Here is a 12,176-nt window from a genome sequence, read left to right as displayed (position 1 = left end):
CTGTAATGAACTATGAATACAAAGAAAACTGTCCCACAACTTGAAATTCAGAGAAAAAGTGACAGAAAATACAAACCAGGGGTTCAGCACATATATGTAGATTCCATCTTCAGTCAATCTGATTCATTTGCACTTAAAAAGCAATTTATATTCATACAACTGGTTGGAATTTTTTGTTGTTGTTGTTTGGGTTTTTTTTTTTTCTTTTTGTAGCTGCATTTCTTGATGTAAGTTTATTAGCCAAAGGAAAGATTTTTTTCTATATCTGTACACAACATTTACAATGAGAAGGCTTATAACTTAGCATGAGCAATAACATTGATTAAGGTGTGTATGTTATTTGTGTGAGCCATTAAACAAAAAAACATTCTTCTTCCTCTTTAGGAAAGTGCAACAAATGATCATCAGTAGTAACTACTATTGATATTTTTTTACTTACTTAATGCCATTTAATAACCCTTGACTTTTTCAATACAACTTTCATATTCAGAGACGTAAGTGAAATAGGACCACATAGTTATCTTGTAGTCATTGACCTGTAAGTAAGTGATCTATGTTTTTGTGACAGTTTTTGGAGGCTGCAACACAAGGTATCATAAAACTCTAGGATACCTACCCATTCATACTTGTTCTTCTTCCTGGAGGTTTCCATCCCCTCAGTGGTGTTCAGTGTCAATATAAACTTTATGTGTGTCTGCTCTAATTATGGGAAATGGGAGGCAGGATGGCAGAAGCAGCTTTGGTGGCAGGGAGAAAATGGTAATTGCTTTTTCACTTAGAATGGAAGTCAGTCAATTGCACTTCTAGGGCAAGATTAAAAATACTGTTTTGTAATAGGCTGTTTCCAGTCCTGACCCAGTCTTTGTGTGGATCTGCAAGCTGGCACTGATGACCATCATGACTCTTCACATTCATCTGCTATGGGCTTCAGATCACCAGTTTCTCAAAAATATTAAGAAAATTAGTTTCCATGTATTTTAGGGGTAGCAGACTTCTACGTTGTGGACCTTCCAAGTCAGGCATTTCCTGACAGGGCCTGTTTCTCGCTTGGTTCACATAATAAATTTAGCTTAGCATTGTCATATTGGTCGGTCTTCCTCTTCCCCCTGTGACAGGGAGTCAGTCATTAGGTGGAAGCTGAGGTTACTTCAGCAGATCAGAAAGGACAAAATTTACTTTCTCTTTAGGTAAAATCACCTTCTATAACCCAAACTCTCCTCCAGCCAATTCCACTGCCTACAAAAAATGGCATGGGCCCAATTTTCAAAACAGTCAATATCAATGATGATACAGTTATTAACAGGAACCGCCCTCTGTCAGCTGAAATAGCTGAGCTCCTTTGGGACAAAGTCTCTGAATCTAGGAAGAAGACTTTCATGCTTTACTTTGACTAGTCCAGCTGAAGAGCTCACTTGGGATCACCTTGTCTGTTTGAGCAAGGATTTCCAACATAGTTAACGTTATAACTAAAAAAATAATCTACGCAGAGCCACCTGGGATGAAGAAAAGGAAAACAGTGGAGGGCTCCAGTAAACTTTTTAGGTCCCTTGTTATTTGTATGTATCTTTTCAAATTTTCCCAGCCCTTGAAGCACTGATCTAATAGACCCCAATAAATTAATTAACACTGAGATGGCTGTCATAGTCCCCTGAGAGTATCCTAGCAGGCCTGGAGAGAGACAACAGGCAGAGGGGGCTGAAGGACATTGAGAGCAACAGAAGAGCTTTCATACTGGGAGTCTGATGATGCACATGGTTTCCTGTATAAGGGCTGCTCAGCTGCCAGTAAGGAAAGTGGTGAAAAGGACAGTCTGTTTCGATACAAAGCAGAGAAAGAGAGAGCAAGAAACGTGCCTTGGTCCTGCAGCTCCTGGAGGTGTTTGTAAGTTTTGCAAATCCTTTATTTCAGTGCTCCCACATTGCATTTATCACACCTGAGAAAGTTATTTATCCCTAAGAGAAACCGGGACCAGGCAAAGCAGCAGAACCTGGCTGGAATGTCCCTGTGTGAAAGGGAGAAGGTGACCTTGTTTAACCTGTCAAGAATCACAGCAATGGGATCTCCCTGCCCCAGGATGAGAAAATACAGCAAAACCAACCACCTTAGGAGGGTTCAGAGGGACTTAGAAGTGATCTGTGCATATTAAGGTACAGGGAAACATCCTGCTTTCATAAATTCATTAATAAGTGGTTAATTCTCATTCCTTCATTCCTCATACACTGTTTCCTGTTCACAATACATCTTCCCATCTCTGTTCAATCTTGCATCCTTATCTGTGAGGAGCGGGGAGATAGTTCCTGAGCTGGAAGCTGTTAGATTTATGTTCTTGTCTTTGATTCTCTGAGCTTGTCACTCCCTGCCAGACAGCGCTATTAGTACTGAATTTCTTCAAAGCCAGCAGCAGCCTCTCTCTGACACAGAGAGGAAACGTTAAGGGTGGGTACTGAGAAAGCCAGATGCTGGGAAAAATATCCCAACTCCTCAACAAGAGTGGAGGGGTCCTATACATCCTTGGAGAGGGAAGACATTTTATTACAACATGGAGGAGAAGCTGGATTTGCTTCTGCTTCGATTGGGAAAGCATTTTTTCTTACATCTCTACTAGCAAACTGGGCAGTGCCAGGAGCTGGTGTGGAGCCTTGAGGCCAGCTGCCACAACCAGGCTGTGCCGTGTCATTGACTTCCCTCCAAAATCCAGCGCCTGATGGGAAAGGTCCCTGCCCTGAACTGACTCCCAAACTGTGCTGGGGAACCAGCCATTTGGGAGGCTGCTGGTTGCTCTGGGCCAAAACTAGTTAAGGGCTTTTTATTTTTTTAACAGCATGGATGTTGAATTCCTGTGCCTGTGCCCTGGTGCTGTTAAAATTACTAGTACACAAACAGACAGCAGCAAATGAAGAAAGAAGATCAGACTCCAGAGGCGATCCAATCTCATGACATCCCAGGGGTGCAGGGACAAAACTGCAAATATCTTTATTTTCTCTCAAGCCAGAGAGAGCCAGTATTTAATATGAAGTGCTCAGCACCCCAGTAAAGATCTCTTTCTTCAGTAGTAGCAACAGTGAAAATAAAATACAAACCAAACCTCACACTCCTCTGTGGTTCGCTGAACTAGCCAAGCACTGCAACCCAGGCTGTCCATTTTTTTGGGCCACCTACCCATCATTTCAAGCTGAGGACACAGAATCTGAAGCACTAGGAAACCATGCCTGAGTGCCTTGGTGTCCCTTGCAGCTCTAAGGCAGTGAAATGAGGACACCAAAAGCCTCTACTTACCAGGATTGTATTCATTTGATATATTTTAGTGTTATCAACAGGCAGGATAAAATGTTGCTTGTGCTTTCATTGACATTGCAGTGTTTTTTATGATTGATGTCAAATGGATATTTAGGTCCTCAGATTTCTATGACTTCTATTCACTGTTTTCTCTCCACAAAAAAACCCAATAAAACAAAACAGATGAAATGCCAGTAGAACATACTGCATAATAACTTATTACCTTCTGTGATGAGAAGACAAGAGAAGAGCAGTGGATGTTGTTTGCCTTCAATTTAGCAAGGCCTTCAGCACAACCTCCCATGGTAAACTTATGGTCAAATGTAGGAGATAAAGACTGCATGAATGGATGATAAAACATTGTGAAAAATTTTCTGGACCCCTGGGCTTGGAGGGTGATGTTCAGTGGTACAAAGCCCAAATGGCAGTTGGTTTTAGTGGCAACCCTGAAGGTAAATTACTGGGGTAAATACTGCTTAATGTCTGTATTAATAATCTGGATGATGGGCAGTGCACTCTCAGCAAGTTCATGCACAGTATCATATTGGTGGGGTGGTTGATATATGGAGAGTATGGTTGCTATATCGAGGGACCTAGACAGGTTAGATAAAGGGGCTGACAGGAGGTTTGCCAGAGAGAGAGAGATACGAAGAAGAAACTTTGCCTTTATAATTTGGTAACTGATGGTGAGACCAGTCCATGTCACATTACGGTGTGGAACAAAAGCCATCTTTAAAACATCAAATTTGGAGTGAAAATTATGACTATTCAGACTGATTGATTAAGATAAGAGAGCAAATTTCATACTTCCCAGCATGGAATAGGCATCTCCAGGGTTATAGGAGATCTCCTTTTTATTTGTAGCACTACTGGTTAGGTCCAATGCTTGCAGATACTGCATATTTTTAGCAATAGAGCCACTGGGCTTTGAAAGTGATATTTTCATTAAGAAAAATGCCATGGTCAGTTTGTTGTCCTTCATAGTTGCCTGACATCTCCAAAGAAAATAATTAGATATTTGTGGAAGTATTGGTGATTCCTGGAATAGCATTTTTTACGTGAACAGTACTAGGAAGTTTCTACCCTAATAATCATATTTTGATAATCTCCTTGGTCAAGAGGCAAAACCTATTTAATTCAATGGATACTCTTCACTGTCTTCATCAGGATTTAAACCAGGCCACTGTTTCAAACAACAAATGAGGGGATATAGATAACTGTGTGATCCTGTGCATGTGACGTTTGATTGAAATGGATACTTTGCAAATCATACAGTTGTTACTGGAAACTATTTGGTGGATTTTTAAAATGCATAAGTATGTTAGATGAAAAGTCAGAGCTTCCTGTGAATGGTTAATTTATTGAAAAGGCATCCAAAATCATTAATGATCACAGGTAGCCCAGCTGAATTTGGTCTTTCTTTGCATTTTAGAGATTAACTACTGCCAAAGGCAGAATATTAGATTAACTGAACACAGACTCGTATTGATGAGATTGCTCTCACTTTACAGAGGAGTGGGATTCCATCCTTCTGGTTTTGTATGCCTGCAATGTAGATATCTGCATCTGAAACAGTCATCTTGGACACTGTTTATGCACAATGGAAAGTGATGGGCAATTTTATCTATTTTAGCTGTCTGTGTTAGAGTGAAGGAAAAAGTATTCGAGATGGTTGAGTTGAGATGGTCAACTATCCATTGAGTTCAAACTGAGCCTCCATTAAGTTTAGAGTCTGAACAATTAGATCAAATATTGATATTTACTTTGTAGATGTCAGCATGTGGGCAAAGGAATCAAAACGGTTATCTGTTAGTCCAACGTTCCTATATGATCATCAAGAGAAACAGGCACAATCAGTAGGAGATTCATTCAACATCTTTCAAGATATGAGGATCTCATCTACATAGGAGGCTACTGCTCTGAATTAGTTGTGAAAGGGACCACCTCATTCTTCTCACTGACTGCAGAAGAAGACAAATCTTTTTGTCTTGACATGGTGAACACCTCCCTCTCTTCCTTCCTTTGCTCATGTGGTGGGGTAACAAGGAGTCAATCTATACACTAATTGATCTGGGCCTCTTTATCACACATAAACCTAAATACATCCAGCATTAGGCAGGTGACTTGGGATGCAAAGTTTTGCTGTTCAGGCCCCTGCAGTCCCTTATTCCTTTGTGTCCTTGTGTAGTTAATGGTGTGTCTCCACTTGCCAAGGGAAGAAAGATGGTTGTGACTTTTCTCTGTGTGGCATATCTTTTCATGGTAGGCATTCCTCCCGTTCATCTTCTCATGCCTCCACAGGAGAAAACCTCTGCTATTGTCTGCTCTAGTGGAGGGAGGATGAATGATAACCACGTTCCCATCAGGTATCTTAGTGTCTTCATGGTGTTCTTGAATCTGCTTTGTTCCTGATACGTCCTATTTTCTGTAGAATTAGTAACTGCTGATGCAACATCTGCTAAAGTGTGTGCTTGTGGGAAGGTCACCTTTGCAACTCTTTTCTTAAATTCAGGTGGCGAGTGCCCGAAAAACTGTAGATGTGCTTGACTATAGTCACTCATAGCTGGAGTAGGGACTGACCTCATCCTCTGAGTCTAAAAAGCTTTGCTCTGTCACTTAAGAAAACAGGCCAGTACAGCAGCTGTGCAAAATTAAATCTTTGTTAAACTCTCTATCCAGAGATGATACTTTGCTCTTGAGCAGGTCCTTACATGTGTTTGGGTTGGGCTGTACGATAATTATACCCTCTATGGCAAGCATTATTGCTTGGTGATTTTTCAGTCTCAGGATACAGACTACAAAGCATGCACCACTCTATGACAACAAATATCCAAAAGCACTTACATACTTCTAGGGGAAAAAAGTTTGTAAACAACTACACAAAATAATTTGATGTCTGGCTCAGGAAGCCACTGACTTGCAAATCGCAGAAAAAGGGGAAATGTTCTTCACTTTTTGGATTTCAGGTGAGGTAGAGCTTTGAGCACAACTGGCTGCTGCAAAAACCAACATGAAACAGCATAAAAATTAATAATCGGAAAAATATGTCCTGACTTTTTACTTTTTTCAGTCTTGTGCAATTAAATAATCAAGACATATGCAGGTCTTCCTTCTGTTGTGCCCAAACAGGAGAATTCAGATCACTAACCACATTGTTACTCTTTTATGCAGTAAAAATAAAATGGTTGTCACCCTGTGCCTCATGTTAGCATGCTTGTAAGAGGAATCAGCTTTTGAGCCTCTTAGAAAAGAAACACATTACCTACAAAAGAACACAATAAATGTTTGTGCTCGACCTCCATCAAGGTGATGCATATCTGTACCCCAAGGTTACTCATCAATTACCAGGCAAAATAAACAAGGCTCAAGGGATTTGTTTTCGCCATATCCATTTGCAAAATTGCTGTGTTTAAAGGGTGTGAACAGGAAGCTGGCAAGCTTCTGCTTGCAATAGTTAAGTTTAGTATTGGATTTAATTTGATCAAAGATGTTACTGTTGAAGAAGAAGAATGCATAATGGGTGTAATACAATGGCTTGCCTTATTAGGTCTGTATTTTCTCCAGATCCACCTGGTATGTAACTCTAAATTGTTTTTGAAGCATATCAGTAAATGGATAAATGAGCTACAAGTTTTAAATCTGGATTGTTGCAGTACTGTTTTGTTAGTAGTGGAGGGGTAAGGATGATGCTATTACACTGCAGTGTTATTACACTATATTTTATGTTCCCTATGTGATCTAACAAAGGGTCAGTGGAAATAAGGGTCTCAGCCACCGTTAAATAAGATGAGATATTTTACTGGTATCATGAAAAAGTAACGCTACTGGTTTTCACAAGGAGTAGATTCATGTGCTTTAAACTCGAATTATGTTCAAAACGACATATTGATAATGACGTGTAATTAACTGACAATCACTGAACAGTATATTCAGGTTCAAGATCAATTAATTCAACAGATAAACCTCAATACTACAGTTGGGGTAATACTAGGGGTGCAGATCTCCTCTTGTACCCCCCTTCCATGGTAGATGTAGGTGGTCCAGGTGTACATGTGCTTGTGCCACACATGCTGGGGTGAAATGCCCTGCAAGATCACACACAGCACCCAGGGGTCCCTGCTCACCACCCCTGTCTGTCCCTTGCTGACCAGGTGCTGTCTCCCTGCAGTGTCCCAGGAGGGGATACTCGTCCCAGGCCTGGGCAGGGTGGTGATGGCATGGGGCAACTTCTGGCAGTACCAAACCAGGTTCAGACTGCTGTGCTTCTCACTGCAAGGTCTCTCTTCCCCCATTACACTTTTCCAGGCTTCTTCTACACTTCTTTTCAAGCTGATTCCTTCTGTGTTGCTGGAGTCTCTTTGCAATTCCCTGCTTACTGTTTGGTACCACTGATGGTCATCTTCATCCATAATGAGTTTTGGGCAAACACACTCCAGACAGTGCTGTGTATTTTTTCCACACGCTCTGTGTTCTCTCACATTCATGTATTAACAGGGCTTGTTGTTCAGGACATTTGTCAAGGAAGGGATGTTACAAGCTCTCCTGTAGCTCTTTGAACTGGTTTCCTGGAATAACCTGAGCAATTTCATAGTCACCAAGTGGTGTTCTCCACCAAACCCTTCAATGGCTTTGGGGATTATATGTGAAGATAAGCAACTGGGAAAACAGCCACCCCTTGGAGACTGAAGGATCCCTTGTCCTGCACTAGGCACAGGAGCAGGTGCTCTCCTGGATGGGCTGTAGTGGAGGGGATGACAGCACATGATGGGATTGAAAGCTTCATGGTGGCAGTTGCTATGTGAGAGCTTTTCCAGCTTTGCAGGGTGAGAGGAGGAGAAATGCATACATCGCATCCATACATCAGGATCATCACATCATCTGTCAGAACTAAGATTTTTCACTGCAAACCTTCTGTTTGCTTATTTATGTGAAAAATCAGAATAAGTTGGCACATCCAGAGAGCTCTGGAGGCCCCCCAACAATTGCACACTAAACAAATACATTAAACTATGAATGCTTACAAATGCTCTAAAATGACCTTTTTTCTGAATGCAGTCTTTGTCTTGCCTCAGATAGCAGCAAAGCGCATCTGTGCCTAAATATCTCTTTCTCTGTCAGCCAAACTGCCACCTCTGGCTGTAGTCGCATGGAGCGCGTTCCCAGTACCTCTGGCACGGAAGCTAGAAATACTCAAGATTTCTAACAAGTTATCAAAAGAGTTTATAATAAATGGGGGTAATCACATCTGAGCAGAGCAATTCATTCCTGTAGTAACCCTGCTGAATTACACCTGGGATAAATTTGGGCCATTATTTATTGTGTAAGTGTTAGCAGCCCAGCACTGTAACTAAGATAGTGTGTCTGGGGATCCAGATGAAAAAGATCCATGTGGCTTTTTTTTCCCCTGACTGTTTCTCATATTGTTCACAGATGGATGTTTCTGCTAAAAATTAACAGTCAAGCTAATGACTTTGTTTTTATTGAGTTGAACAAGTCAAACAACTTGTTTTCCCTTCTCAGAAGGTTTATTTTGGTCTATCTTGAGACTGAGAATTAAACCCTGCAGCTGTTCCCAGTACTGATAACCAAAATCATAGAGGAGACCATCCCAAAATCATGAAATAGTATCACAAATTATGAGGCTTTTACAGAAAAAAAAGGTCTCCTAAGGATTTTTAAACTTCTGAACTTTTTGGGTCCAAGGAATAAAAAATATTTGTTTCCTACAAAATACCTTCTGCCAGGCATGTGGGAAACACATGAAAAACAGTTGTTGTTTAATATTTCTAAGCCATCACCATTCTTGGAGCTGGAGGTTTAAAATAAATGTCAAATACAGCAAGAGTTTTAAGAAGATTGTCAAGGTAGGTAGCACAGCTTGAATAGCAAGTGACTTAAAGGCAGCGATCCCCGTCTTTTCTCTTAGACAATAATCTTAAACAAGCAATGCCCTGTAGGCAATGCCACGTTTTGTGAGGTGAGTAATTCTTCTCATTACAAAATGTGTTATAAGTAGCATCACAGTTTCTTAGGTCACTGCATTTCCTGGTAGCTGGGATGGTTATTACTACAAGATCTAGAAATACCATTAAGCACAGGCACAATGACTTTTGTTCTTATCATATGAGTATGGCCCTTACCCATTATTTCAGGGCTGTTCCTGGTTCAGGGGGGTTGATTGCTGCCTCCCAGGTACAATGCAGTATTTTCCTGATTTTTTTGCAGACTTGCATTAGAGCAATCAGTTTGGGAAAGTTGCAGCAATCTGCAGCAATCCCAGGTTTCCCTACTCTAGACAAGCGCTCGGGTTTCTTGTGTGTTTTGACCACTGCTACTAAACCCACCCAGTGGTACGCCCTCTTTCCAAGTTATTTCTGGTTTTCTATTCAGTCACCATAGAACAGCACTCAGAGGGACTATCTGCTCAGAGTTTGCTCCTTTTTGTCTATTTTTTTTTTGCTGTGGAAGAGTTTAGTCCTATTTAGCCTTCCTTTTCCTTATAGGCTAATCATAGGAAAGAATAGTTTCATTTATCAAAGCCATCCACGTATTTCAGTTCTTCTCAGAGGAGCTACTGTGCTGTCATCTTTGAACTTGAACTCAAAAAAAATTCCGAGAAGGGGAGGCTCAAAATAGTCCTATTACAGTCTGAATGTACCACTTATCTCATTTTTAAGTGTCTTCCTTTCAGACAGGTTTTCAATTAGGTTGTTTAAGTAGAGGCTTTTTTTAAACTTTTGGGTTTCTGCTCTTATAACTAAGAATGCTCTGAAAAATGAGAGGAAGCCTGGGAAAGGGCCTGTTTGTGTCTATGCTGCCTTTTAGATGCTCATGAGGAATGAGGGGAGAGGAAAAGGAGAGCAAGAGAAGACAAAGAGATGTGAATGTTTTTGCAAAACAGCAAGACTAAAAGGAGGACATCCTCGGCTGTATCTACCCAAGCCTCTAAAGAGCCATGCATGACATCTGACTGATCGGAGAGGTGACCACACTGAGGATATTCAAGCAGCGAGTTTAATAATTTCTAAAATCCTTCCAATTCAGCTGTTTCTTTGCACATGGCACTGAGTCATAGCATTGCTTGTGATGGTTTTGGAGTCACACCCTGTCCTAAGAGAGAAGCTGAGAGATAACAGATGACTCGCCAGGAGGACGGGACATTTTAGGACACCAGGAGAAGTGGTAAACACATAAATAACCTTTCCCACCTCTCATGACATGTCTATGTGCCCTGCCTCGGGCAGTTAAGGAGATAAGCAAAGAAGAGTAAATCAGTCTGCCCTTGCCTCTCCCAGAGGAGAAACACCTGAATGTCGCTGATGATGGGCTTGTCGGGAACATTTTCTTCACCTCGACAACATGAGTGATTCTGCCAGGAGTGTGGGAGCTAACACTTGTGAGGAAATATTTTCCAATATTACTCAAAGCCATCAACGTCACTCCTAAGCGCAGCCTGTCCCTTTACCTAATCTCACATGCTTGCAGCACCATTGCCCGATCTATTTTAAAATGCACTCATCGACACAGCACATCCGCAGCCTCCCTTGCTGGTCCTGACTTGTGTCATAGCACAGAAGTACCAGTCACTCCTTATGGCAGAGGTGGCAATCTGTGTCACAAAGGATGTCACCTTTAACACTTTCTACTAGTGTGTGTAAAACAGTTTATAAAACATGTGCTACTCGTGTCTGTTGCATGCTTTGATATCTTGTACCTATGAATCAATAAGTGGCACCTTAACTGCAGTAACGATGACTATGAAACTGCAGGTATAGACTTGACTGGTCTGGCTAGATTCATATCAGCTGGCAATGCTTTGGGAAGGAGGTAAAAATAATAGCCAGAAGAAGGGAGACACCTTCACTGCATGACTATGAATATGGCATTGGGAGATTCCATGGTACTGCTGCTGAAGGTCAGTAATATGCAGTGACATGATGAAGTGACTATTTAGTAATAAAGGTGTAGGGAATACTTAGGATCATTTTCATTGCTGCATATAAATCAATGTTGCATTTCAACCTTGATTCCTAGCTTTTTATACTGTATCATAAAAAAGATATAATAGAAGTAGAAATTGTTCAGAGAAAGGTGATCAAAATGGGCTAAAGAAAGGGAAGGTTTTCTTTTGGGGTCAGGCCACTATGTTACCTTCAGACCGGCCACATATAAAACATGTTTTATTAAAAAAGAAGGAATAAGTTTACGTACAGGGAAAAACTGGATAAAATTATCTCAGTAATGTTATCCAGGTTAGTCAAACCTGGGACCTTATTAATTTACTAAAATTTTAATGTGGCCAATGGCAAATTTCCATTTATAATTGCATTATTCCTTCCAAAAAACCCCATTCTCTTAAACTCAAATCATCCCACCATGGGTAATAGTGTCCTTAGATGTAATGGTCACTACACAGTCTGCAACTGAATTCCTGATTTATTCACTTCTACAATTGCCGATGATGCCTACTCTGCAGCTTGTGCAGACTAAGGACCAAGGTGCAAGCCTTTGCTGCTTTTTACTAGGGCTCTTTACTTAACTGTAAACTTAACTCCTTTTCACTTCAGAGAGATGGACAGCACCATCTTTCCAAAACTAGACTGACAACACTTTGGTTTCTCTTTGAGACCTCTAATTCTGGCTTGTATAAGTTGCTACTTCTTTGATGTCTGTGGAAAGGTGCTGATTTATGTTACATGATAGTCTGGTCTTTTTTGTTCAACATCCATTTTCAACATTCGCTGCCTAAAGGACTGTTTGGCCTCTGCTATTACAGCATCCAGAAAGGGAGAAGCCTTGCTTAATCATGCTTGAAGACCTTCCTTCCTTGAAAAATTTACATGGAAGGCACTGAGCTGTAAAGTTCAAGTTCAAAAAGTGCAGTCTTTCCTGACTGCTAT

This window comes from Ciconia boyciana, chromosome 3, assembly GCF_034638445.1.
Source record: "Ciconia boyciana chromosome 3, ASM3463844v1, whole genome shotgun sequence".
Taxonomy (NCBI): Eukaryota; Metazoa; Chordata; class Aves; order Ciconiiformes; family Ciconiidae; genus Ciconia; species Ciconia boyciana.
Note: the sequence above shows the minus strand (reverse complement) of the source record.